Genomic DNA, 27,123 nt, shown 5'->3' with positions numbered 1-27,123 from the left:
GTGGCTGGGATCATTAAGCCAAGTGTGGTTCTGTAATTTCATTTTAAAAGTGAGCGATCAGGACTAAGAGTTAGGTGGTCTAGGCAAGTTCCTATAGCTGGTTGGTGGCACAGCCTGAAAGAGTCTACTCATTAGTTCTCACAGGTCTATTGTTCTGCATCTGCCCTGGGATTTCATATACTGGTGCTAGTTACTTCCATTTTGTCATGAAAATTTCTGTTTCTATAACTCTTATAAGCAAGACATCCCACCCTTGCAGTGATGGTAAACCACAATTACTTCACTAAAGAATTCAGAAAGAACAATGACCATCTGCAGAAGAGGTCAGATAATATACCATGCAACAGTTGCTCAAAACAATATGGTCCCTCCTTTTCCAGAACACCAGCCAATATGAAAAAGGACCTCCACAGAAATGAGTATCTCAACACATTTGACTAATCTGCATCTCTTTCCACTTAGAAAGTACTTATTAGAATTATATATACCCCTCATTACATACTTTTTTTTTGTCAACATCAATCACGGATAGTGTTTTTTTTTAATGCTATGCAGCTCTTAGGTCTCATCTTCCTGTGGCAGAAGAGAGGTTGAATGCCAGCATCAGAATGATGTGAGACCAGTCATCCCTGGTGTGTCCCTGCAATACTACATCTATAACATGCTAACACGCATTATGTGTGTGTGTGGGGGGAGGGGTCCTGTGGAAAAATGGGTTTGGACAAAGCTAATCTCATTGAATCTTGTTTTTTTTGTGTTTTTATTATAAGAAACCTCAGGGTCTTTAATACGTACTTCAAATATCAAACACAAGGGTATAATATATGGCATTATATTAGACATATTTGACCATGAAAATCTTTTTTCAGGGTTTTCCACTAAAACTTAGAGAACTGTAGCTGCTGTCCAAATCTCTGACCTAATTCTTAGGCACTTGATCTGCTACAGCCAGGCTTACACTACAAAAATAAAACCTGTTCCAAGTACAGCAGTGAGAGTCCCCATTTTTGGTACTCTAAATCAGTCACTTGGTCTTTTCTGTAAAAAACAAACAAACAAACAAACAAAAAAACCAAATTTTTTTTATAGTATGAGTGCATAGAAAAATGTGTGTGTATGTGTGTGTGTGTGTATGTATATCTGCATGTTGCATAATTTGTATGATTTGTATGTTTTATACATGTATATATAAAATACAAAATATTGCAAGTTGGCATAGAGGTAGAGAAATATATAGTCTGTATATTCTAATTTCAGAGGTACAGAAGAGATACTTGTATTCAAAACTATTTCCCTTTAGTCCAAGAATTGAATTGTACACTTAATTTTTTTGTAAATAATTCTTTATTTACATAATTTCATTAGTTTTGCCTTAAAAAGAATATCTGCCAACCTTTGATAGCATCTGATAATTTAGTTTTAATTCTTTAAATGTTTTCCCTCTGAAACTTTTCACAGACAGGGCTTAAAGAAGGTAGGGATGTTGACCAGGGATACTGAAGGTTGCTATATTTGGTTTCTGGAACTACTCCAGCCAAGTCCTCTGCTTGTCAGTCCTCCCCTTCCTTGAGTGGGGTGCTCCTAATTCCTCAATCCATGTTTTACTTTATATTTTTAAGAGTCAGGGTCTCACTATGTTGCCTAGGCTGGCTTCAAGTCATCTTCATCCCTCAGCCTCCTGTGAAGCTGGGACTGCAGGTATGTGCCACCATGCCTGGCTTAGCCCACATTATTCTTATTTAGAAACCCCCATAGCAGGTAGCAGAGGCCTGAATTTTGCTGCATTCGATGAGTGTCAAACAAGGCAGATACATCTGCATGTAAATTCACACAGGATTTGGATTTTTCAGGTCAGTTTGAATGGTAAGACTGCAAAGCCAGTTTATTTTGATGCAATCTGATTTCATATGATTCTTAAAAGTGGCCAGACTCATGGTTAGACAGATATATTTGACCTTTCTTTCTTTGAAGTTCTTATGGATCTATTAGGTAGCCCAGAGAGATGTGGACACTTGATCCAGTGGGAGTGTTCTGACTTCTGGCTCCACTACCCCCAGATCAAGGCAGAGGGGAAAGAAAGGACAAAAGGAGTGCACAGTGGACGGGAAGATGGAGGAATAGATTCTTCTATCTCATGGAAGACACTGAATTGTGTTACTGGAAGGGAGCTTTACACTAACTTTAATTGCTCTCTTTTAGAGATGCACCAGATTAAATGACCTGCCTGGAGCCATTCAGCCAAATTTAGACCAGAGGTAAATTTTGTTAGACCCTCACTGCCAAGGACCTACAGGTGGGGAATTGGGTCAAAAGGACCTACCAGCCAGGAGAACTGTGGGCAGAATGACCTCTTCTGTCACCTGCATTCTCCCACTGCCCCTCGGCCTTCCCTTCTAGCACACTTTTCCTGCCTTTTCTCCCTGTTTGTTCTAAGCCCACCTTTCTCACTGCTTCTCCTGCTTCTCCTTGTCTTACCTTGTTTCTTCACATTTCCACATTCCTTTCTCTTCCCACAATTTCACCTAACTCATTTCTACCCTATGCCTTGAATGTTTCTCCCCTCAATTGTCACTTAAAAAAATTTTTTTTTGTTGTTGGTTTATTTGTTCCTTCAACAAATATTTACAGGGCAACTCCTACCTGTAAGCAACCTTGCCAAGGGCTAGGTATATCATGATGAATAAAATACAGTTACCAACATGGCTCTCATGAAGTTGGTGAAAGGAGAAATATCAATCAAGGAAATGGCATTGTTGAAACTTATGCCAATAGTGTGATTTGCAGTGACTGCTTATTGCTGCATGCCTAAAGTGTTGGGCCATGCTCTTTCAGTTTGATCTGTGGGAGGACAGGGACCAAGGTCAGTCATGTAGGCATACAACATCTTAGTGCCTTGGTCTCCAAGATCACTGGACACAGAGTTCAAGTAAGTTCTTTGGTGGCACATTTTACATGTGTTTTACACATTGTTGCTGAGTGAACTGTGTTGTCCCAGGGATTCCACGTGTAGAAGAAAACAGTTATCAGTTTCTGGAACCTTAACTGATTTGCAGCTTGTTCCTTGGTTTGGTTCAAGGCAGCTACAAGTGGCTCAGCCCTGCATAGCTTCAGGAGGTGCCATTCACAAAATCCTCATTATGACCCATGTAGACCACTGGGTCCATTCCAAACCAAAAACTTGATTCATGTGTAACCAGATGAAAAACAAACCAGAGAACAAACTTCTGTCAACTAAGTCAACTGCACTCTGAGGATGGAAACTGTCTGGTTCTGTTGAAGATTTTATTGGGTTTGGTAGAATGAAGGTGATCTGGGGCAGAGTTGAACGGTGTCACATAAATGATGGAGAGGAATTTACCATTCCATGAAGAAGTGGATAAGAAGATATGATGGGAAGTTGATCAAGAAAGAAGATGCCAGAAGCATTGGGTTATCTGGTTTTTGAAATAGGCATAGTCAGTGAAAATTCCCCAAGTTTGAATGAATGAAGCACATTCAAGAACAGGGGTGCATCCGGGTGAACCTGACTACTATGTATAACTATAAAGCTCTAATTTAAAAAATTATAAGAGAAAGAAAAATAGGAATGCATAACAGGAGGGAATACCCTCTCCTTTCTCCCTATATCTTAAGTTCTTTGAATTATAATCATTCCTCATTAGGCATATGTTTGATTGATTAGGAATTGCTAACCAAGCTACCTTTGACATTTGGAAAAATTCAATGCTGAGCAAAAAGCAAGCATGTGAAAACTAGGTATTTAGGAGCAAGGGGGACCGTGAGGCTAAGGAATCTTCAGGAAACTCTGAGAAGAGGGCAGATATTTTAGGCTTGTACCAGGCACGGGACAGGGATTGGAGCTGACTTTATCTATATCTCAAGGGTCCAGGATACCTGGGCCAACATCTGGTTTACACATAAATGATTAGAACACTGATGTGTTTCCCTGGGTCCAAATTATAACCACATAGCATCTGCTTCTCATAAGTTGCTCAGGAAGAAGGTCAAAGAGACTGTTATCCAAGGACAATGGCATGTTTACTTTTCATTTAGAAAGGAGGCCTTGGAAAAAGTCAAATGGATAAACTTGTTAATATAGCAAATGTGAAAAACCTGAGAAGTCTTAACTCAAGAGCTCACTGCCAGCTGGCACATGGCAGTTGCCTGAAGACCTGGAGAAGGGCTGGCCAGGGAGGAGGATTAGAAATCATTTCCACTCAACTGAGGAGGGATGCCAGGCAGGAAAAGTGCTGACTTCCACTGAGGGAAGACACTTTTCCTAATGAAATAGGATGGGATTTTTTTTTTTTAAATTGACCCAGGACTCACCAAAAACCATTAACATGTTTGCTTTGATAAAAATTAAAACACTGCTAAAAAACAGACTTGGGTGGCTTCTGGCAAGCAAGACTCAGTGGTCCTCAGTTTATTCTAGCGCAGACCAATGAAAGATTTTTCCACCAAAGAGGGCATCTTTAAATAAAATGTCTACCATTATGTACATTAGTATATAAATGAAACATTTATGTACTAGGTGCTGTCTTAAGAATGTGCATCACATGCATTGCTTAATTGAATTTAATTCTCATGACAGTTATTATTTGTACCTGGTAGAAGACCTGCAGTTTCCCTACTTGAGCAAACATTCACTTTTTAGGATTTTTGGTTGACTAAAAACAATCTGTCCTCATCACTGATTGATTAAAAGCAATGTTCACCTTCACTGCAGTGTCCCAGTTCAAAGAACAAATCAAATATATCTTCTCATAGCTGGTAAGGTACAAGGGTTTGCTTTTTTTATTTTTTAATGGGGGCTATTTATTAATAACTTTTGAGGACAGATCTGGGGAAGTGGGAAAAAGAAAACCCTAATGCTTCCTGGCCCAAGCAAGGAAACTTGGGCTATGTAAACTTGGGTGAATTAATCACATTTCTTAGCATCAAATTTCTTATTTATGAAATAAAGGATTTGGAATATGAGATCTTTTCTGATTATTCCAGATGAAAACCTGTGATTCTGTGTTTTAAAATCCTGAGAGTTTTTATTACTTCTACACTGGTACAACTGATTCCCGACACTGTCACTTGTAACGAAGGGATCAAGTCTGAATGGAATCATTCGACTAAGGACCAGTATGCCTGAAGTGCCTGAAACCAACAGAACAGTTGTTATTCTACTATTCTCTTCTCTTAATTGAAAATGGAAACTTCTCCTACTTTTTCTAAGTGACAATAAATAGGATCCACTTAAGTCCCATTGAACAGTCTATAAAAACAGCACATCATAGATACATCATAGATAAAATGGTAAGGCTCCCCAATATAGCATTGCAAAAAGTATAGATTATGTACAGCATAATAGCATTTACGTGACACACAGAACAATTTTGTGTGGTGGTGGTCAAACACAAATGCATACAAACGATTAGCGATAGAATCTGGAAAGTTAGCATCCATTAACCCATAAGATGATTGTAAAGGAAAAAATGAAGTGATGAATACATTTTTCTAAAAAAAAAAAGAAAAGAAAAGAAAAGAAAAACTGAGTAATTTCTATAGAACCCAAATGAACAGTAATGGGTAGGAGAGTGGAAAATGCATTATGAAATGGGAAGTGTGATACAGAAAAATGAGGCAGATCTGTATTGCTGTAGTTTGGGGACTTGAGTCACAACCTTGTTTTTTTGCTGCTTCTTGATTTGCCTTCTAAGGTATTTGGTGTAGGTCACTTTGGAGTGTGGACCTTGGTGGGACTCCCCAGATACTTGCTGGGGTGGCTGAAATTGTCTCAACCTTGTCAGATGAAGAGAGTCTCATCCTATCCTCCTCCCTGAGAGCTGTGGAATCTTCCATGTATTAGTATAAAAAATGCAGCTACCTAAGCAAATACCAATGAATTCAGTCCTTCAGTGTGTCCAGAGGGTCGGAATGGAAGGGACATGGTATGCTGCTTTGAGGAAAGAGACTGAGAAGGTGCTTATTTTGAGAGACAGGAAGGCTGACTGGTGCCTGTGAAATTGAGGACCGGCATTGATGTGGGATGTGTCTGTACATGGCTTATGCTTGTTGGAGGTTGGAAGGATGCTATCCTCCCCATCTGTCCATTTAGGTTCTACAGTAATTAATCACTCCATTTTTTAGGAATTTGTATTCATCATTTCATTTTATCTTTACAACAATATTATGGATTAACACACTCAATTTTAAGGAGAGGAATCTGGGTATAGAGAAATTAAATATTTTATCAGAGGATGTTCAGCATGAGAATAATGCAACTGGACTTCTACCTCAACTGACTACATCCTCCTCCTCTGAATGCTGAGCCCTTCCGCAAGCTGCTCAGAGAATGTAGCCTGATGACAGCTGCCCATACTGGGTAGTGTGGTTGTAGGAAGTTGTATATAGATGACACTCATCACCCTGCTTGCCATATAATTGGTCCACGAGAAATGGTGGACATTATTGTTATGATGTATTGCCCCAAGTATTTGAATTTCAGAAAACAATGAAGGACAGCCCTCCTGACTTTGATGAGATCCTCTGACATGTTTCTGCAACTCCTTGTCTTCTTTCATGTTACCCCATACCTCTTGTGCTCTCCTTCAGATACCTCAGTGAGCATGATTTACTTTTCAAGATCTGCTGGCTTCCACCAGAGACCTATTGTGGAGTTGCCCAAAGAGTTTGGAGTCCCTGACAAAGATTGAGGGTTTTGGCCTTAGCTGTTCCAGGAGGTGGTGATGTGTGTCTGAATAAACTTGGCTTGATCACACAGAGTTGTGGTTGGCGCAGTTTATCAGTGACATAACATCAAATAAATAAATGGCTCCTGGAAAAACAGCTCATTCTAAAGCCAGCTGCTTTTATTGCTGAGCTCTGATTTCACTATGATTAATGAGAATGTGCTTCCTTATCTTTGGAGATCAGAACAACTTCTTAAAGCCCTCCTCCTCTTAGCACTGTCTTGTCATTAATCTGTAGGACTCAAGATGGTTCCATTTCATGAACATGCCTTGACTTGAAAAACGACTGTCTTGCATGAATAAATAGGATTGTTATAATCTTTGAGTCATCATAAGATTCAGTCTTTTGAGGAGAGTGTAGTTTCAAGATAACACTGATTATAGTCCCCTCTCCCCCAATGCCCATGTTCTTTAACACTCTGAAGTACTGAGAGCAATTGGCTGAATGTGGAAATTAGTCTTAAGAAGGATCATAACTTTTCCACTGAGCTGAAGTCTAAACTCCATTTCCTTTAAATTTTGCCCTTGGGTGTCCCTCTGGGCTGGTCCCCATCATGTTTTCTCTTTATCTTGACTTATTACTCAAGTAATAGCAAATCAAATATTAAGATAATGTGGAAGTATATGGAGCAAAATATGGAAGTCTCCTTTTTATTTTTCATTTCCATTTCTTCAGAGGCAACCATGGTTACTAGTCTGTGTGCATCTTCCAGACTTTCATTAATGCAGTGACATACATGAATGCACCTCTGCCCCTTCTGTTGCTTTTATAGAAGTGTGATCATTATAAATGCAATATTCAATGAAATACTCAATTATACTCAGATTTTTGAAAATGTACAATATTTCAAGCACAAGGAAAATATAATAACAAATATCCACATATTCACAACCTGGGCCTTGTTAAATGGACACGATTTGTTTTATTTGCTTCATAGATTTTAGCAAAATTACATACTGTGGCTATTTTGACGTTCCAGCTATATGGTTCCCTAAGCCTATCTGCCTTTCGGAAGTAATCTCTGTTCTCAGTCTGGTGCTTATTGTTTTATTACCATATATTTTTAACTTTTACTAAATTGTGTTTTAAAATATAAACAATTTAGCATTCTTTTGAATGAAGTTAAAATTATACAAATGGTAAACTGTACATATCTTTTTGCAATTTTTTTCACTCAAGTTTATTCATGTGGCACAATTCTATTTATTTACTTGCTGTATGGTGTTCTGTTTTGTACACATAACACAAGTTATTTAGATATTTGCCCATTTAGGGACACTAATAGGCTTCAATACTTGCTTAGGCAAATAAAATTGCAGTGATCATTATTGTGCAAGACTGGAGTTTCTCTAGAGTACTCACTTGTGTGGAATTATTGGAATTTAGCTTGCATGCAATTTTGCCTTAAGATGTATTGCTATATGGAGATGTAATTTCAATTTTTTTCTTTATATCTTCCTCCATGTTTGGTATTGCCAGATACTTTAATTTTTGCCCATCGCTTTTTGATTTAACTTGCATGACTTTAGTTGCTAATGAGGTTGAGAAAGTTTCCCGTATGTTTTTTGGATATTCAGCTTTCTGTTTCAGTGAACTGGCTATACTTAGCATTTGTCAATTTTCAATTTTCAAAATAACATTTAACATTTACAAAGCACTTACTACATGCCAGACAAAGTTCTAAGGGCTTTTCATATATGAAGTCATTTACTCTTCATAAGAAATATGTGAAGGAACTCAACCTAGCTTTCATAGATAGTAAGTGGTAGAGCAAAAATTCAAACCCTGCAAGTCTGGCTCCAGATTCTGTCTGCTTAACTCTCATAACATAATATCTGACTGGACAGAAATTCCACTGAGTTCTTGTCCATATTCTACTTTGTACTTCTACAGTTATTTTCAGTCTTTTGCTTGTCCATGAGTTTTGGGATTATATATTTTTCAGATTCTCCCAAATCCCATTCAAATTATTTTAATTACATGGTAATTAGTTTAATTTTGGAATATGATGTTTTTACACTATTGTTTCTTCCCCTGAGTAAACGTGTAATATGTCTCCATTTAATTTCCTTGTCTCCTTTAGTTGCTTTTAGTAATTTTTGAAATAGTTTTCTATATGAGTAGAGGTCTCTAATTTTTTCTTTCTGTGAACTTGTGCCAAAGAAAATTGTTTTAGAAACTTAAAATGGCATCTATTCACAAATTTATTTTCATTAAAACATTCTAAGTATACAATTGATTTTTAGACATTTAGTTTTTATTCAGGATGTTGCCTATTTTTCTTGATAGCTTTAATATAAATCATCTGAATTTTCTAAAATCTATATAATTTTATTGAAGTTTTTCCTTTTATTCAAATCTTTTACTTAATTTAGATTATGTGGTTTCTGTTTAAATATTTCATTGTTTTTACTAGTGTGATATAATTGTATTTAGTAGGGGGTTCATATTTGTGCATGCATATGACATAATTTACCCCATTTCATTCCCCAGTACTTTCTCTCTCCTTTCCTTCTCCCCATTCCCTTCCTCTAGTTTACTGGTCTTCGTTTTATTTATTCATTTATTTTATTTTAATTGATGCATTATAAGTATACATAAGATCACCCCCACTCTTCTACTTGTTTCTTTTTTCTCTCTAGCTTCTGCATGTTGAGAGAGAATATTCAACCTTCGACTTCCTGAGTCTGGCTTATTTTATTTATTATGATGTTCCCCAGTTTCTATTTACCAGAAAATGACATAATTTCATTCCTTTTTTTATGTTTGAATAAAGTTCTATTTTGTTCTCTCATGATCCTTGCTGATATAAAATTCCAGACATTCCTTGCATTTCCTTTTAAAAAATTTCCAGTCTCTGTAATATTTTGTATACCAAGATTATTTGTTCCTTGACTATTTTATTGAACTGGTTTATAAAAATAATTTAGGCCTTTTTTTCCTTCTCTGGTAAGAAAGATTTTAAATTACAACTTCATTTCTTAAACACATGTAGTTCTACTCGTTTGTAATTTCTATTTCATCTTGATAAGTTACATGTTCTTTAGATAATTTTCACGTGTTCTGTGTTCACATTTATTAACATAAATTTTCTTATAAATTTAATATTGGAAATATTAAAAACCTGTTGAAAAAGTAGAGAATGAAAACAGACATAAAATTCCACCATTTAAAACAAGTTAGCAAATATCAGTCATATTAGCTTCAGATTGTTTTCCCCTGCACTCCTCCCCTCTCCAAGAGAAAGGAAGATGAAGCGAAGGAGAGACTAGAAGGGAAAAAGAAAGAAAGGAAAGAAGGAAAGAGAAAAGGAAGAAGAAAATATTCAATATAAAAAATATGCTTATCCACATTCTAGTTAAGTTTTCTTTTCTGAGATAACCACTCTCCTGAAGCAAAAGTCCATTCCACTCCTGTATTTTTTATACTTTCACTGTACTTACCCATGCATCTTTAAATAACGTATACTAGTATTTTGGGTGCTCAGAGTTACATATGCGAGAGCTAGAGGGGAGGATTTCCTAGCACTTAAATTAATCCCTTTCTATTTTTTTTTTATTGTAAACAAATGGGATACATGTTGTTTCTCTGCTTGTACATGGCGTCAAGGCATACCATTTGTGTAATCTTAAATTTACATAATGTTGTTTGATTCATTCTGTTATTTTTTCCCTTCCCCCCACCCCTCCCACCCCTCTTTACCCTCTATACAGTACTTCCTTCCTCCATACTTGCCCCCCTCCCTAACCCTAACTCTAACCCTAACACTAACCCTTCCCTCCCCCCCATTATGTAATATCCACTTATTAGCGATATCATTCGTCCTTTGGCTTTTTGAGATTGGCTTATCTCACTTAGCATGATATTCTCCAATTTCATCCATTTGCCTGCAAATGCCATAATTTTATCATTCTTTATGGCTGAGTAATATTCCATTGTGTATATATACCACAGTTTCTTTATCCACTCATCAATTGAAGGGCATCTAGGTTGGTTCCACAGTCTGGCTATTGTGAATTGAGCAGCTATGAACATTGATGTGGCTGTATCTCTGTAGTATGCTGATTTTAAGTCCTTTGGGTATAGGCCAAGGAGTGGGATAGCTGGGTCAAATGGAGGGTCCATTCCAAGTTTTCTAAGGAATCTCCACATTGCTTTCCAGAGTGGCTGCACTAATTTGCAGCCCCACCAGCAATGTATGAGAGTACCTTTCTCCCCACATCCTCGCCAACACCTGTTGTTGCTTGTATTCTTGATAATCGCCATTCTAATTGGGGTGAGATGGAATCTTAGGGTGGTTTTGATTTGCATTTCTCTTATTACTAGAGATGTTGAACATTTTTCCATATGTTTGTTGATTGCTTGTAGATCTTCTTCTGTGAAGTGTCTATTCATTTCCTTAGCCCATTTGTCGACTGGATTATTTGAATTCTTGGAGTAGAGTTTTTTGAGTTCTTTATAGATTCTGGAGATTAGTGCTCTATCTGAAGTATGATTGGCAAAGATATTCTCCCACTCTGTAGGCTCTTTCTTCGCATTGCTGATAGTTTCCTTTGCTGAGAGAAAGCTTTTTAGTTTGAATCTATCCCAGCGGTTGATTCTAGCTTTTATTTCTTGTGCTATGGGAGTCCTGTTAAGGAAGTCTGATCCTAGACCAACAAGGTGAAGATTTGGACCTACTTTTTCTTCTATAATCTGCAGGGTCTCTGGTCTGATTCCGAGGTCCTTAATCTATTTTGAGTTTAGTTTCGTGCATGGTGAGAGATATGGGTTTAGTTTCATTCTGTTGCATATGGATTTCCAAATCTCCCAGCACCATTTGTTGAAGAGGCTATCTTTTCTCCATTGCATATTTTTGGCACCTTTGTCTAGTATGAGAAAATTGTATTTATTTGGGTTTGTGTCCGTGTCCTCTATTCTGTACCATTGATCTACCTTTCTATTTTGGTACCAATACCATGCCGTTTTTGTTACTATTGCTTTGTAGTAGAGTTGAAGATCTGGTATTGCAATACCCCCTGTTTCACTCTTCCTGCTAAGGATTGCTTTAACTATTCTGGGTTTCTTATTCTTCCAGATGAATTTCATAATTGCTTGCTCTATTTCTGTAAGGTACATCAATGGGATTTTAATTGGAATTGCATTGAATTTGTATAGCACTTTAGGTAGTATGGCCATTTTGACAATATTAATTCTTCCTATCCAAGAACATGGAAGATCTTTCCATCTTCTAAGGTGTTCTTTAATTTCTTTCTTTAGTGTTGTATAGTTCTCATTGTAGAGGTCTTTCACCTCTTTTGTGAGATTGATTCCCAAGTATTTTATTTTTTTCGAGGCTATTGTGAATGGGGTAGTTTTCCTAATTTCTCTTTCTGAAGATTCATCATTTATGTATAAAAATGCGTTGGATTTATGGGCATTGATCTTGTAACCTGCTACTTTACTGAAATCACTTATGAGTTCAAAGAGTTTTCTGGTGGAATTTCCAGGTTCCTATAAATATATAATCATGTCATCAGCGAACAGGGATAGTTTGAGTTCTTCTTTCCCAATTCGTATCCCTTTAATTTCTTTGATTTGTCTAATTGCTCTGGACAGAGTCTCAAGAACGATGTTGAATAGAAGTGGTGAAAGAGGGCATCCCTGCCTTGTTCCAGTTTTTAGGGGGAATGCTTTCAGTTTTTCACCATTTAGAATGATATTAGCCATGGGCTTAGCATAAATGGCCTTTACAATGTTAAGGAATGTTCCCACTATCCCTATTTTTTCTAGTGTTTTGAGCATGAAGGGGTGCTGTATTTTATCAAAAGCTTTTTCTGCATCTATTGAAATAATCATGTGATTCTTGACTTTAAGTCTATTAATATGGTGAATTACGTTTATTGATTTCCTGATGTTGAACCAACCTTGCATCCCTGGGATGAAACCCACTTGATCATGGTGCACTATCTTTTTAATATGTTTTTGTATGCGATTTGCTAAAATTTTGTTGAGAATTTTTGCATCGATGTTCATTAAGGATATTGGTCTGAAATTTTCTTTCCTTGATGAGTCTCTGTCTGGTTTAGGTATCAGGGTGATATTGGCTTCATAGAATGAGTTTGGGAGGGTTCCCTCCTCTTCTATTTCATGAAATACTTTGAGAAATATTGGAATGAGCTCTTCTTTAAAGGTTTTGTAGAACTCGGCTGAGAACCCATCTGGTCCCGGACTTTTCTTTGTTGGTAGGCTTTTGATGACTTCTTCTATTTCAGTACTTGAAATTGGTCTATTTAAATTGTGTATGTCCTCCTCGTTCAGTTTAGGCAATTCATATGTCTCTAGGAACCTGTTGATGCCTTCAAAATTTTCTATTTTGTTGGCGTATAGATTTTCAAAATAGCTTCTAATTATATTTTGTATTTCAATTGTGTCTGTTGTGATATTTCCTTGTTCATTCCGAATTTTAGTGATTTGGGTTTTCTCTCGTCTTCTCTTTGTTAGAGTGGCTAAAGGTTTATCAATTTTGTTTATTTTTTCAAAGAACCAACTATTTATTTTGTCAATTTTTTCGATTGTTTCTTTTGTTCCAATTTCATTGATTTCAGCTCTGAGTTTAACTATTTCCTGTCTTCTACTACTTTTGGTGCTGGTCTGTTCTTATTTTTCTAGGGCTTTGAGCTGTAGTGTTAGGTCTTTATTTGTTGAGTTTTACTTCTTTTATTAAATGCGCTCCATGAAATAAATTTCCCTCTAAGTACTGCTTTCATAGTGTCCCAGAGATTTTCATATGATGTTTCTTTGTTCTCATTTACCTCTAAGAATTTTTTAATTTCCTTCCTAATATCTTCTGTTATCCATTCATCATATAATAGCATATTGTTTAATCTCCAGATGTTGGAATAGTTTCTGTGTTTTACTCTTTCATTTATTTCTAACTTCAGTCCATTATGATCTGATAGAATACATGCTAGTGTCTCTATCTTCTTGTATTTGCTAACATTAGCTTTGTGGCATAATATATGGTCTATTTTAGAGAAGGATCCACGTGCTGCTGAGAAGAAAGTGTATTCGCTCTTGGTTGGATGGTATATTCTATAAATGTCCGTTAAGTCTAAATTATTGATTGTGTTATTGAGATCTATGGTTTCTTTGTTCAATTTTTGTCTGGAAGATCTGTCCAGTGGTGAGAGAGGCGTGTTAAAATCACCTAGTATTATTGTGTTATGGTCTATTTGGTTTCTGAAATTGAGAAGGATTTGTTTGACATACATGGATGAACCACTGTTTGGGGCATAGATGTTTATGATTGTTATATCTTGCTGATTTATGCTTCCCTTAAGCAGTATGAAATGACCTTCTTACCCCTTCTGACTAACTTTGGCTTGAAGTCCACATTATCAGAAATGAGGATGGATACTCCAGCTTTTTTGCTGAGTCCATGTGCATGGTATGTTTTTCCCCATCCTTTCACCTTTAGTCTATGGGTATCTTTTTCTATGAGGTGAGTCTCTTGCAGGCAACATATTGTTGGATCTTTCTTTTTAATCCAATCTGCCATTCTATGTCTTTTGATTGATGAATTCAGGTCATTAACATTCAGGGTTATTATAGAGATATGATTTGGTTTCCCGGTCATTTGGTTCATTTTTTAAATTTTATTTATTTATTTCTTTGACACAACTTGTTTCCTCCTTTATTTGACAATTCCTTTAGGATAATTCCTCCCTTTGCTGATTTGCTTCTTTGTTTTTCATCTCTTCCTCATGGAATATTTTGCTGAGAATGTTCTGTAATGCTGGCTTTCTTTTTGTAAATTCTTTTGGCTTTTGTTTATCATGGAAGGATTTTATTTCATCGTCAAATTTGAAGGTAAGTTTTGCTGGGTATAAGATTCTTGGTTGGCATCCATTTTCTTTCAGAGCTTGAAAAATGTTGTTCCAGGCCCTTCTAGCTTTTAGGGTCTGGATTGAAAAATCTGCTGATATCCGTATTGGTTTCCCCCTGAATGTAATTTGGTTCTTTTCTCTCACAGCCCTTAAAATTCTGTCTTTATTTTGTATGTTCGGTATTTTCATTATAATGTGCCTTGGTGTGGGTCTGTTGTAATTTTGTGTATTTGGAGTCCTATAAGCCTCTTGAACTTGATTTTCCATTTCATTCTTCAGATTTGGGAAATTTTCTGATATTATTTCATTGAATAAATTGTTCATTCCTTTGACTTGTTTCTCTAGGCCTTCCTCAATCCCAATAATTCTTAAATTTGGCCTTTTCATGATATCCCATAGTTCTTGGAGATTCTGTTCATGATTTCTTACCATCTTCTCTGTTTGTTCAACTTTGTTTTCAAGGTTAAATATTTTGTCTTCAATGTCTGAGGTTCTGTCTTCCAGGTGTTCTATCCTATTGGATATGCTTTCTATGGAGTTCTTAATTTGGTTTATTGTTTCCTTCATGTCAAGGATTTCTGTTTGGTTTTTTTTCAATATCTCTAACTCTTTATCGAAATGATCTTTTGCTTCCTGTATTTGCTCTTTTAACTGTCGATTGGTGCGATCAATCAATGCTTGCATTTGCTCTTTCATCTCATCATTCAGTGCGTGCATTTGCTCTTTCATTCATCGTTTGCTTCTCTGATCATTTTAATTATGTACATTCTGATCTCCTTTTCTGTCATTTCTTCTGCCATGCTGTCATTGGGTTTTATTGATGTAACATCTAGATTTGTTTGCAGCATTTTCTTTCCTTGTTTTCTCATATTGTTCAGGTATCAGAGGACCGCTGAGATATTGCAGATTTCCTCTATTGACTTACAATGTCCCTGAAGATTTCTAGTATATCCCCTCTTAGTCTTCAGTAGGGTGAAGTCTTGGAGGAAGTTGATAATGCGGTGCTCCACAAGGAAGCTGCCTGTCTAGGAGTGGTGGCCTTCAGGTGGGGTATAATCCCTGCTAGTGGGCAGAGGTGCCTCCACTTGTTGACCAATGGTCATCCAAAGGGGACCTAGTCTGCGGGCTGAGGCAAGGCCTGTTTGGGCCTGAGTCTCTGGTTTTACAGTCCTTGTGGGGAAACCTCACCCAGCAGGGAAGACTCACCCGGTGGGGAGGTCTCGCTGGTCAGTTCCCTCCTAGAGGTTCCCCTCAATTTACAGCTACCACCTGGGCTGGGCTGCCTTCCTCTGCAAAGTTCCCAGGGGCCCGGCCCTACCTCCTGGGCCTGGGAGCCTCACCCTTTGCAGATGACTCTCCTTAGGCTGCCCTTCCTCAGAGAATCTGCCCGCAGGCCTGGAACCTTCGCTCCGCCCTAAGCCTGTCTCTGTGCGGCTCTTCCACCAAGAAGCCTCCTAGATCCTGGGACCCTGCTCTGCACCTAATCGCCTGGCTATGCGGCCCCTCCTCTGAGCAGCCACCTGGGGCCCCGTACAATCGCTCTGAATCCCAGAGACCCGCCACATGCCTCTTCCTCCAGACAGCCGCCCAGTATTCTGGTGCGGTCACTAGGAGTCCAAGAAACTCACTGCATGCCTCCTCTTCCCACCAACCACCTGTAGCCCTGGGCAATCAATCACTCCGAGTCGAAGTGACCCTCCCCGTTCCTCCTCCTTCTCCAGATAACCCCCCGGGTGTTCAGGAGCGGTCGCTCTGAGTGGCTCTGAATCCACGTGACCCGCTGCACGGGTCCTCTGGGCAACCGCCCGGAGCTCTGGTGCAGCCACTCAAGACCAAGCGACCCACCACGCTTCTCCTCCAGGCAGCCCCCCTGTGTTCAGGCGCTGTCACTTTAAGTCCAAACAACTCACCACTCGCCTTCTCCTCTGAGCAGCCGCCTGGAGCGCTAATGCAGTCACTGCGAGTCCAAACGACCCGCCGCGCTCCTCCTCCTCCTCCTCCTACTCCTCTGGGCAGGCCCCGGGGTTCAGAAGTGGTCTGAGTCCAAATAGCTCGCCACCCAGCCCCTCCTCTGGCAACCGCCTGTAGCTCTGGTGTAGTCACCCCGAATCCAAGCGGCCGCGCTCCTCTTCCTCCTCCTTGTCCTCAGGGCAGGCCCCGGTGTTCAGAAGCGTCGTTCTGAGTCCAAACAGCTCGCCGTGCAGCTTCTTCTCTGGCAACCGCCTGTAGCTCTGGTGCAGTCACTCCAAATCCAAGTGGCCACGCTCCTCCTCCTCCTCCTCAGGGCAGGCCCCGGTGTCCTGAGTCCACACAGCTCTCCTTGCCACTCTTCCCCTGGGCAGCCGCCGAAGCCCCAGTGGTTGCTCCGAGTCCCAGCGCTGTGCCGAGCGGCCTCCTTTACGATGCTCCCAGTTGTCCGAGTTCACTGCTCCAGCGGGGGGAGGGGCGTCTTGCCGGCAGCTCTACTTCACAAAGTTTCCTGCGTTCCGGGACCACCGTCCCATCCGGGACACCTTCCCAAGGGGTGAGAGTCACCCGGCTGCTTTGAGTTGGTCCCAAGCGTCTCAATATCTCCTCTTTTGAATCCTGAGTCCTGGAGCAACATGAAATGCAGCCACCCTCTAGGCCGCCATCTTGAAACTCCCCTCAAAATTTATTTCTAAGATTTGTTTTTTACATATTTGTGTTTTTCACTGCCAAATAATATTTTTTGTGTGTTTATATCACAATTTATTTATCAATCATGTGTTGAAAGGTATTCTTTTTCCAGTTTTTTGCTACTAAGGGCAAATGTTCCTGAAGATTTCTTTCCTTCCCTTTATTAAAAATATTTATTGCATATCAAGATGCAGATCACTATTCTAAAAAGTGAGGATATGGCAGTGGACAAACCAAAGATCTCTGAAGCATAGTTTCTGGAGGGCAAAATTGCTAATAAATAAGTAAATAAATTGTTTATAGTCTGTTATGTGGTAATAAATACTAAGGTGAAAAACAGCAAAGAAGAGATAAAGGAAGTGTTGGGGGAAGAGGGAGTATAATTTTGGAAAGAAGGTCGAGGAATTCCTCACTGAGAAGGTGCTCTTTGACCTAAGACCTAAAGGCAGGGAGGGAATGGGCCATGCATCTGTTTGGGGAAGGAAATTTCTAGGCAAAGAGCGGCAAGTTCAAGGGTCCTAAGGCAGGAACATGCCTTCTATGTTCAAGAGCTTACAGGAGACCATGTGGCTGGACAAGCAGTGTTCACAGAGGACAATGACCAGGGATAAGTTTAGAGACGTGTAGGTGGTGGGAGGGCAGAGTGCAGATCATAGAGGATCTTATAGGACATATTGTTGGCAATGCCGTTTCTAGTAGGATCCCTCTGGCTGCTGTCTTGAGAAAAGTCTATAGGATCTTGAGTGAAAAAAAAAAACAAAAAACAAAAAACAAAAAGCAAACAACAACAAAAAAATAGATCAGGAATCCAAGTATATTGTAGAAACCCAGTATGCTATGATGGTGGTTTAGTCAAACCTTATCTCATTTATTTCTCATAAGAGCTTTTTAAGGTAAATATTAAACTTATTTCATCAGTGAGGAGTTGAGGCTTAGAGTGGATCAGTGAACTCTTAACTATCAAATGGCCTCTTGGTGGCAGAACAGAGATTGAACCTATGCCTAACTTTACTTATATGCCCAGAAATATTTCTTGCTTTGAAGCAAAACTACTTTGCCTTATTTAAAACCCTAAATATTTCAATGGCATCTAGTCCTAATGGACTTGGATTTCTGTTAAGGATTCCAGCTATATGGTTTTGGCTCTCAGATGCTCATGTCTACACAAGCAAGAAGCACTATTGAAGGAAAATCTAGCTGAAAGTATATCTAAGATACCATCAGAACTGTGAGCGCAACACTTCTCCACAGGTGCACCCTCGAAGGCTGCCCTGTGATCACATGACGATAATTGGACTCATTGGGAAACGTTTGTTTTTTCTGTTGACTGTGCTCAAACTTTTAGGAAAGACCATGGCCATTTGTTGCTCCCCAGCTTCAATTTTTGTAATTGCCCATTTATAGTGATTGCTAACATAGTGTTTAATCAATAGATTATAAATAGGAGCTTGGGTTTTAGGATTTTTAAAGGCTTCCAGACATCCTAGGGAGTCACTGCTGCATGGTATAGTTGATAGTATGGCTTTCAATGTGAAATTCAGTTGATAGCATAAAGACTTACAGTCGGAAGGAAATGGAAAAATTACTAGTGAATTACCTTTGCCTTTGTAGATGTACAAACTGAGGCAAAGAGAGGCCATTGGCTATATTTATCTATTGGTTATATTTATTCATTGATCCCGAAGTGAGCAGTGATGTTGAGGTACTCTAGCGAAGTTTGAAGAAAATCTTCTACATCAAATAAGCTTGGTTCTCACTCGGTGTGAGCTTGGGACTGTTGCCTGACCTATCCGAACCTCAGTTTCTTCACTAGTAAAAATGGATAATAACTCTTGCACAGTAGCTAGGAGAATTTATAAATGCATGAAAAACTCTCAGCTAGTGTCTGGCACAAGGTAAGTATTAGCTTATAATTTGCATTTTTCTCTCATTCTTTTTTTTTTTTTTTAAGCTCAACAGTCCTTTAAAGTTAATTTTAAAATTTTAATTAAAAAATTACTGACCTCCAAGTCCAAGCCAAACATTAAGCCTCATCAACCCTGACAAATAAAGCAGCCTTAATCCATCTAGCTTCATACTTCTTCAGGTAGGAAATTTAGGTACATAATCATGAAATGATGTGTTTTATGAAGGGCTTAGATTCCAAAGACGAGGGAGAAAGGTGGCAAGTATTGATTGCACTTTGGAGCATCCCTGTCTTAAAAAAATAAATAAATAAAGGGCAATGACTTCTTTCATAAAGAAATGTGATTCTCATTTTCAAGCATCTGGAATCTCACATAGGTGCTCGGCAAGGAACTCTTTTGCCTTGGTGCTGCAAGTATTTGGAGTATTTTGTTTTTTTCTAAATGAGTGTTCCGTGTGATGCAGGGCATTTGATTGTAATGAAGTACACTAGACACATCTCCGTTGGGTGCTGGAATGAGAAGTTATCAAATTTACTAGTTTGAAGCACACTTATCGAGGCTTCACAATAAAAATGACTACTTGTTGTTCTAACATCTGCCTTCAGAAGTACTGTTCTCCAGAACAAAACGTAATTGTGGTGATCGTGGGGGATGCTTTCGAATGATCTGTCGGGAGCACACGATGCTGTTGGAGGAACCCGAAAATTGGAGCGTGCTTTAGGCAGGGAGAACATTTTGTTTTTCTGCTTTTAAACAGAAGACACTGCTGAGTGAAGCTAGTTATGCCTCAGCTACAGTCTCCCTGGATAGTCCTCAGTGGGGATGCTGTGGCTGAAGGCCAAAAGAGAGCTGTTTGGATTCATTTTGCTCAGCTTCTGAGGCTCTCGGGTGGTACCGAGGCACTCACAAACTCCCACGAAGAACATGATAAACCAGGAGGCTGGTCTATTGATTTACAGATGCCTTTCCCACAGCCAGAGCATCGTGAACGTCATCTTCTTGATGTGGTATCAGTTATACCAAGCTGATGATCATAAAGTTTCTCTGGAGTCACAGAATCAGAACAAAAGCAAGCATATTGCCTTAAAAATATAAGTTGTAGATCGGCCTCAATGAATGATGGACCTTGCCTGCTCTATGGCAGGTAAAATACTCTTCTTGGTTGGAAAGTATCTACTCAGGGATATATTCGAAAAACCTTCATGCAAACTACTTCCTTATTTAACCCAACTTTTCGTCACATGGTTATGGGAAAGAGGACGGTTTTACAGTGTCCATTAATTACTGGCAAGCTCCTGTTATCTTCAGTATTTCCCAGTTTTTTATCACGTGGTGTTTGCAAGCGGCCTCTGAATCAATGGTGTTGAGTCTTTACACTGCTCTCCTTCTCCAGGGATTGATTTTATCTCTAATTAGGGAAACGGTATTTACTGCAGTACTCGTCTATCAGGCCCTAAGGATGCAAGCCCTCTATTTGGACATCATAATGTTACCAGTAGTGCTCTCGAATTCCATACTTGAGGACCCAAACACCAGAAATGGCAAGATGGAGGGAGTGAAGGCACACGGGCTTTAGGAGGAGAAAACCAAGTAACTACAGTGTAAGCATCCTTAATGCAGAAATGTGGAATCTGAAGTGCTCCAAAATGAATAGTTTTGGAGCCCAAATGACAACACAGTTGAAAAATTCAACCCCTGATCACATGAGGTCAAAGTCAATACTCAGGCTCACTGAAAATACTGCATAACATTACCTCCATGTTACATGTATAAGGTGTATATAAAACATAAATGAACTACATGGTTAGACTTGGGTCTCTTCTGAAGTTATTATGTATGTGAAGATGTCCCCAAATCTGAAAGAAATCTGAAACACTTCTGGTCCCTGACATTTTGAATAAGAGACATTCAATCTGTATTATTTTATTGACTCAGCCATGTTTAAATCCCTGAGGAAGGTCTGCCTTGGGCTTAGCAGTTGGCAGTAATTTGCTCAGAGAGTGTGCGTTTATTTACATGACAAATTTTAATAGCAGCTTATTGGGACAGCAAGTGCAATTGCCATAGTCTCCTTCTATAATAACAGATGTCATTGGCCAAGTGTCTCTCTGCCATGCAGTTGTGGAGTCCAAAGGGCTGAAATCTGAAGTCTATTCTTATGTAGCCTTTTTGTCCATGTGGAGAAACTCCAAATAACAAAACAAAGACACAGCACCCTGAGGCAAAGGTGAAGGGAGTTGTCCTAGTGATATTCAAAAGAATTGAATAAATACAATCTTGGGCCAGTCACATGTACTGAAAATCCATCACTATGCTGGAAAAAAAAATCCATACTTAGAAATATCTAATGTAGCAACAGAGGTAGGCTTCTGATTAACAGTTGAAATGTTGTTTTATAAGAGACCTAGTCAAAGAACTTTTTAGTGAAGTCTGAAGAGGGACAACTAGACAAGAGTGTTCTTGTCTCCATTAAAATCATTAAATGATCATTGAAGTCACATGGTTTCAGTTCATGATAATGTGTCTTGAATTGTAATGTGTCCTGGACTGTATGTTTCTCCTACAATTTAAAAATTATTAAAAGATGCCTTTCAACAGATGAATGGATAAAGAAACTCTGGTATACATACACAATAGAATATTATTCAGCCATAAAGAAGAATAATGTTATGGCTTTTGCAAATAAATGGATGGAATTGGAGAATATCATGCTAAGTGAAATAAGCCAATCCCAAAAAACCAAAGGCTGAATGTTTTCCCTGATAAGTGGAGAATTATATATATAGGGAGTAGGGGAGTGAGGAGTGAGAGAAGAATGGGAGAACTTTAGATTATGTAGAAGGAAATGAGAGGGAGGGGGGTATGAAAAATGGTGGAATGAGACAGGCATCATTACCCTATGTACCTGTATGATTACATGAAAGGTATAAATCTACATCCTGTACCACCATAGAAACAAAATGATGTACCCCATTTGTGTCCAACGAATCAAAATGCAGTCTGTAAAAAATTAAAAAAATAAATAATTTTAAAAAGTGACCCCTGTTGGTGTCTCCTCTAGAATAGTATCCTATTTTGTGGTTGTTTCTAGGTGTGCTATTGAGGGATAAGGTACATAATCAGGTGGGTGGGGGTCACTGGACTGTCATTCATTTCTCTCATTCCATGACAATTCAATGTCCCCCCCCTTTTAAAAAGTATTACTAGAATTAATGGAAACATTATTCCATTCTTAATGAGTCCCATCTGTTTATATATAAGCAATCTACCAATTCTTCCCAAAATAGCATATATCCTTCATTTTATTACAGATACAACATGTTCTAGTTGCCAGCCTATAACATTCATTGGAGGCCAGTTATTTCCAAGGTACACTTAGAAGCAGTGGAGAACAATGAATCTCAGCCTTGCTACCCATTAGCTGTGTCCTTAGGGAAATTTAGTTTGAGTCTTGTTTCTTCAGCTGTATAAGGTAGGTAGCAATAATCATTTACTTGGAGGGTGATTGTGGGGATTAAGTGATATAACAGAGGACTGACTATATTGCTATCTGCATAATAGATGCTCAATGAATACTCTGCACATATTTCCTTGGAGGACTCCTATCTTGTGCAGGCTTCAAAAGTTGGCAAAGTGCCATCACATGAGGTTATACAAAGCAAAATGTACCTCTGAATCTTTATTGCTGATACCAAATCATGGACAGTTGCTACTCTTCTAAAATATGATTATACCCACATGTGGACAGCAAAAACCATTTGGATGGATTGATTTGTCATGTTTGGTACATTTTATAACAAAATAATTTGTTTTTGTTTTTACTGTTTTGCAAGACATCAAATGTCAGGAATATATACTCCATTGCTGCGGGGCTGGCACCACCCAGACCTCATTCAGAATGGTCTATCTGCACCGTTTCTTTGGTACCAGTTGGTATTGCACTGACTCATCTTTCCCAGGAAAGAAAAGAGAAGCAAATAAGATGCAGTGGTAGAAGCCTTCTGGTCCACATGTGGGAATAGCTTTTCCTTTCCAGGTGAAATTTTTGGCTGATTTCAGAGACACTGGAATGGGTGGGGTATTCAGTTTTAAGTGGCACGTTTTCTACCACCTGATGAAACTTTCCTTTCTTTTCCAGGTTCAATCTTATCATTTTACTTTCTTTTTGTTTCCATCTTGAGTTTGTGGATTAAGAAGGGGAGGGAATGGGGGAGCAGAGAGACAGATTGAGTTTCACGTTATCTACTGTTCCTTATTTTTCACTTACAGTGCTTGTGGATCTCGTGGTCAATTTGTCAGAAGTGGAGATAACTTGGGTACTTCCAAGCTTGTGTGGGATCAGCCATGAGATTGAAGAAATCTGACCACTATGGTCTCCCTTTCTTCTCAGCTCAAATGCTAAATTATATAGCATTGTCAACATTTGTTGCAGTTTTTTGATATAAACAATTTTTCTTAGGTATCTATGAATCTTTCAAAAGATTTGTGTTTTTATTAAAGAATGATGAGTCAACAAAAGATTCTCAATTCTGCAAAAAGGTCAGTAACAATTGTTTCAAGTGTTAGCAACCAAGCATCTCAAAGGCAACACAAGAGGATTTTCGGTTCACTTCTGTCATTTAAATTTTAGCGAGCATGTACCTTTCGGAAATATTTGAAGGGATTTATTCTGTCATGCAATCTCTATACTTTGAGATCTGATTGAGTATAAGAAAGTGAGTGTTGTCTTCTCAGCAAATTCTGTCTTGTGTAGGCATTTGAGGAGTGTGTAGGATTAGTGATGGGGACAGTTCAGAGCTTTTATGTAGGAAAAATTTTATGTCTCTTACTGTTAGGCTGACAGAAGACACTTGAATCTTGGGAATACATTTGTTCATCCTGTACCAACATTTTTTGTCTTACAAATTAGGGTTTTATGTGAAGTATTATAGTCAAGCAGCAGCTCTTTGTAATAGTCCACACTGGCAAGTAAAAACTAAGCTCCATTGGTGGTCCTCTCGGAAGCCGCCATATTTAAGGTAGGCAGGATTGTGGAAGCAAGTATGTTTTGTATGCTTCTCCACCACTCTCTTCTCTGCTGTTGATTTCATGCCATTGCCCTGAGGTATTTCGACCCTTAGCCTGCTCCTTCATGAACTTCATCAACAGATAGAGCAGTGCCTGAACCTTTGTCCCACACTCTCCATCCTGCCAGTTGTCCATTTGCCTACTTCTCGTTGCATTTCTCTATGTATCCTTTGCTTACTTTTCCTGCCCTATCCAAGTTGGGTCTCCAAGATTGCTGGTCCATGTTGGTATTTGTTCTTCTCTTTCGTGCATGCATATCTTTGCTATGTAGGCATGTCTGTTGTATCAGTACAACATGGTACATTTCCAAGTGTTTCAAGAAACTGTTTTATTTTTTCCCTTTTCATAGAGGCCAAGAGAGGTTTTGTTATGGGCCAGGCTATAAGGGCAATGACCAAACAGATTCCATTTTATCCTGAGACTCCACGTCATGTAAGAAATGCTTCTCCCATGAGAAAACTCCGCCTCTGTGCCTATCAGTCGTTGCTTAACAGAACATGCTTCGCAACACAAAATGGCAATTCTAATACACGGTACTTGTGCAATGTACCCCAACCACATAAAATGTCAGAGAATGTTTGTCTAAATGTTTGTAACTCTTCTTTAAATTGTATTCTACTAGGTTCATTTTGACCCACTTCCCTTTCTGCTTATGATTTTAGATCTCATGATTTTTGTTTATGGTTTTGAATCATAGCAACAGCCCCTTGTGATTAATGTACTGACATACTTTACTTGTGGTTTTAAACTGTAAAATTTTGCTCTAACCCCCAAAGGGGGTCAGAGGATGCAAACTTACTCTATACTGCCAGCTGGTGAATCTGGACCACTAGCTGGTGAATAAATGTTCCATATCCTACTTCAGGATTGACTCCATAATTTATTGCAATCACACCATAACATTTTGGAGGCCCCAGCAAGAGGCTCACTGGAGTCAAGGCTGTGGCTCTTAGGTGCACAGGAGTCCCGGATCCTCTGAGGTGTAGAGAGGTGCTGAGAGGTGCCCTCCCTCTCTAGTTGTGGGAGCTCTCTGCTTCATGAGGGTCTGGGCCTCCTGTGGTGATCAATTTGAGCCTACCTGTAGAAGCTTTGGTGTGCTCACATCTGTAAATCCAGAGGCTTAAAGGAAGGATGTGGAGCTGCATATGTTGGAGGTAACTTTTTTCATTCTCTGCACTTGACTTGATTGTAAAACCTTAAAGGTTCTGAGCACCTGATTGAAAAGCTTTCTAAGTGTATCGAGTGCTTGATTGTAATGCTTGTAGGTGTATCAAGTGACAGGGAGTCTGACAAGACTGGGGTCAAGGCCCAAGAAGCTCTGGTAAATAGACTGTGATGACCGTCTGGAGCCGTCAGATTAAGTGGAGGAGAGAGTGTCTGCCTTGTGTTTCTGTCGCCTGTTGTTGTTTGTTATTGTTTATTCCCTTTTGTTTGTTCATCAATCTCCATCTTGGTTTGTTTCTAACATGTTTTCAACAGTTTGTCCTAGCGAGACACTTTCCTTTTTTGACAGATCAGACTTGTTGATGACTTGCTGGCTCTCTCTCTCTTCCCCACCTCTCTTCCTCTCTCTCTCTTCTTCTCTCTTCCTTTCTCTCTCTCCCTCTCTCTCTTCCCCTTTCTCTCTCAGTCTGCTTTACTAAAATAATTAATAGTCATACCATTTCATCTAGGCATGGGCCATAAATTTGGTTTTTGTCACTTGGTCAGCCTCAGATATTGATAGAAAACTCCCAAAACTCAAAGGAGTTGCAAGTCTGAGTACCTCCCAACTATCGGAGATGACCCAAAAGGTCTTTGACCTTGCTACAAAGCACCAGGCTAAGATTTTGGTGACCGCCATGCAAGAGACTAGAAAAAACAGTCTAGAACCTGATCCCAACCTAAAGGAGACCGCTGTCCCCAGGAGACGGATGGGAGCAGGCTCCCTTGCTGACTCTTCAGGAAATTCCTTCAGGGGGTGATGGAGCCATGGCCTTCCACTATATTCCCTTAACTCTTTTCACCTCTGATGATCAGGACCGCATCAGGATGAAAGCCAGGAAGGCTTTTAAAATTCTATACTTTTTGAGTTCATAATTTTTATCTGGCGGGCCTAGGTTAGTGTGTTTTCTGATCAGACCTATTTTATCCAACTCTAAAGATTTTTTTTACATTCTGCTTCATTCAGAGGCCAATTTACAATTTAATAGGTTTTAAAAATAAGCTTCAGGCCTTTGTTTTGTGTATAGTTATGCCTACATATGTTTGGTATCAAAATTGGTGTATGAGTACATAAATTCAGTTAAAAAAATGGATCCAGTATCTTCAGTTCAAGTGATTTAAAGGGTTCAATTTAAATCAGGGATAAACAAATAAAAGTAAAGATGTCTATAAAATGTCTAATATCTATTGTTTATAGAATTTTTTCCCCAACAAGAGATGACTGATACTGTTCAATACACTTGTGTAATATCTTGGTTTTGAAAAAATAGATTTGACATCTAAAGTTAATCATAAATGTGTTTGTTAAAGACATCTGGTTAATTTACAAAGTTAAAATGCTGTTACTTGTAACTCCTTAAATTCCATAGGGTAACATATCTAAACATTATCAGTGTTTTCATGAATTGGTAAATTTTAAAAAAAGGGCTTAAAATTACTTTGTATCATCACTAAAAACAAGGTTACTAAAAGTCACAAAAGGTATGGTTCTATACAAAGGGTCCAAAAGTTTCAACTGTGTTTCAAATAGGGTACTGTAAATAACATATTTCATCTTATTAAAATGGAGTAATTTGTCTAAATTCAGAAATTGTACAAAGGCTGTTACAAATGTAAATTCAATAAAAAGTTAAAGGTTCTAAATATAAAAGTATACTTAATAAAAGGAAAAGGAA

This window comes from Sciurus vulgaris (genome assembly GCF_902686455.1).
Source record: "Sciurus vulgaris genome assembly, chromosome: 14".
Taxonomy (NCBI): Eukaryota; Metazoa; Chordata; class Mammalia; order Rodentia; family Sciuridae; genus Sciurus; species Sciurus vulgaris.
Note: the sequence above shows the minus strand (reverse complement) of the source record.